Source organism: Felis catus, chromosome B3 (assembly GCF_018350175.1).
Source record: "Felis catus isolate Fca126 chromosome B3, F.catus_Fca126_mat1.0, whole genome shotgun sequence".
In the NCBI taxonomy this organism is placed as follows: domain Eukaryota; kingdom Metazoa; phylum Chordata; class Mammalia; order Carnivora; family Felidae; genus Felis; species Felis catus.
In genome coordinates, this window is record NC_058373.1 from 147,964,020 (window position 1) to 147,966,565 (window position 2,546).

At 45.1% G+C, this 2,546-nt stretch overlaps 1 pseudogene; it reads right to left on the reverse strand.

Moving 5' to 3' along the window:
* Positions 1-1,091: 1,091 nt before the first annotated feature.
* Positions 1,092-1,776, reverse strand: LOC123386267 (annotated as a pseudogene).
* Between the last annotated feature and the right edge of the window lie 770 nt (positions 1,777-2,546).

The window sequence follows — 2,546 nt, forward strand, 5'->3', positions numbered from 1 at the left end:
TGAACACTAGGAGCTTGGAGTTCATGGTGAGGAAGAACAAGAAGGGAGCATTCAGTTAGCTGCTCTCAGCAGCGCCTCCTATGCTAATGACCAGGGCAGTGCAATGGTGCCTGTCAGCTCTCCTGCCCCATGAGAGGCAATGCCCTGTCACCCAAATGCACTCCAAGAAGGTAACTGTCTCACCCGATATGACCCAGGGGATTCTCAAATTGCAGCAGTCCCTATGGGCCTTGGGGCTCCTTCTCCACAGGAGCACTGCTATGCCCACTAGGGTCCCCCCAGTGATAGCATGGACTTCTAAATCTTCAATTCTTGAACTCAACATTTACAGCACGTTGACTTGTCATGATTACCTTTATGTTTCATCTTGACTGCATCATGGGTGTCCAGATTCACGACTGTTTCTGTGTATGTCTGTGATGAGTTTCCAGAAGAGATTGGCATTTCCATCCGTGGTTTCTTTCTGCCTGGGCATCACCCATTCCATCATAGTTCTGAGTAGAATCGGTTGCAGAGGGAGGAAGAATTCCCTCATTTTTACTTCCCATATGCTTGTTTGAACTGGAACATTGGTCTCCTCCTGCCCTTGTTCTTAGAGTTACATCATTGGCTCTGCAGGTTCTGAGACTAGACACTAGTTCAGAATCAGGCGAGAATTATACCACTGGTTTTCCTGGCTCCCCAACTTGTGACAGTAGATCATGGGACTTCTCAACATATTTTGTCATGGAAACCAGTGTGCTTTGGGTTCTGTTGCTCGAGGGAATCCTGACTAACACATGGAGATGATTTATCTCTTGTTTAGAGGAATTGAATAAAGCTGTAGCTCACATTAAGTCCTGAGAGGCAAAGTGCCATGAAGGAAGTGTCACTTTGTTTGATTGGGACAAGGGCTGGGTGAAGATAATGGGGAGCTGTGGGAGCTTGTGGTCCTGGCTGAACAGGGAGTGCATCTGGGACTCATGTAAATGTTCAGCTATTGTGCCTCAGGAAATCTGTAATTCACTCCTGTTGAGGGACACGAGTAAGCAATGCAAACAACTGTGTCTTTCTGCATGTTAGGGTAGTTTTCCTATGAAAACAATGATAAGTCACACAGGTAATAGGTAAACACAGAATCCTGTATCCAGAGAGGCTCCCTGGAGAAACTGCTGTGTGGACAGGAAGCCCCAGACCCTGAGATGAAACCTGCCTGTAACCTCCATCTTCACCTGCTCCTGGCAACACAAAGCAGAATTGTGCATAGTGTGCGCCCCCTGGTGGTGCTGATCCCCTCCTGCAGGTAGGTTTGCTTGTGGGCTCCCAAGGGGTCCCCTCACCCTGTCTCTTGCACAGTAATATGTGGCCTTGTCCTCGGCCCGCAGGTTGTTCATCTGCAGATACAGCGTGTTCTTGGAGTTGTCTCTGGAGAAGGGGAAACGGCCCTTCATAGAGTCTGCGTAGTATGTGCTACTTCCATCATCATAAATATATGCGAGCCACTGCAGCCCCTTTCCTGGAGCCTGGCGAACCCAGCTCATTCCATATCAACTGAAGGTGAATCCAGAGGCTACACCGGTGAGTCTCAGGGATCCCCCAGGCTGCACCGGGTCTCCTCCAGACTCCACCACCTGCACGTCCCACTGGACACCTGCAGACACAAGACATCTTGGTCAGGAAACTGTCACACATCTACTGGTCTCACTCATATACACTTACATCCTCAGTGTCTCTCGTTTACCATGAATTACCTTTTAAAAGAGCAACCAGGAACACCCAGCCAAACACAAACTCCATGGCGAGGTGTCTGTTCTGTCCTGATCAGAGAATGGGAACACCTGAGACTTCTGGTGCTGGGTATCCTCTCCCAGCTGCAGAGTCTGGGATGGGCTGTTTTTATCACCATAGAGAGGACCCCATTTGCATGTGCTCTGAAGCTCCAGTCTTAGATTTGATTCTTTAAATGTGAACAACAGGGTTAGGGACACACTTGTAGTTTAATTTGTGTAGATGGTGCTGTGACAATATGAATTATTGTATTCAGTGAGTACAGGTGTATTTGCAGTCCTGTGTGCATTTTTACAGGTCTTTCATCAACATAGATCATTTTCACTCTACAAGTATTTTACATACTTTTTGAAGTTTATCCCAAAATACTTTATTCTGTGCCATTTTCACTTGTATAATTTTGTTATTTGTTTTGCATGTATTTTCATGCTGGTGTGTAGAATCACAGGTGGTTTATTTTTATTTATTTTCTTTGTTCATTTTGCATCCTGCTCTTTCCTCATTTACAAAAACTGGTTCTAATATTTTTTGTGGTACCTGTAGGGTTTTGTTATGTTTGAGGTCAATGTCACCTGCAAACAAGTAATTTTCCTTCCTCCTTACTGATTTAAATGTCTTTTATTTTTTTTATTCCCAATTTTTTTCTGGTTACGTCTTCCAGTTGTAGGAGAAGAAAGCTTTTCCCTTATTTTCTTCTGGTATTTAGCCAGTGTAAGGATTCAATTGACATAATACATATCTACAGGAGAGAATAAATTTCATTTTGTACGTGCATGGCC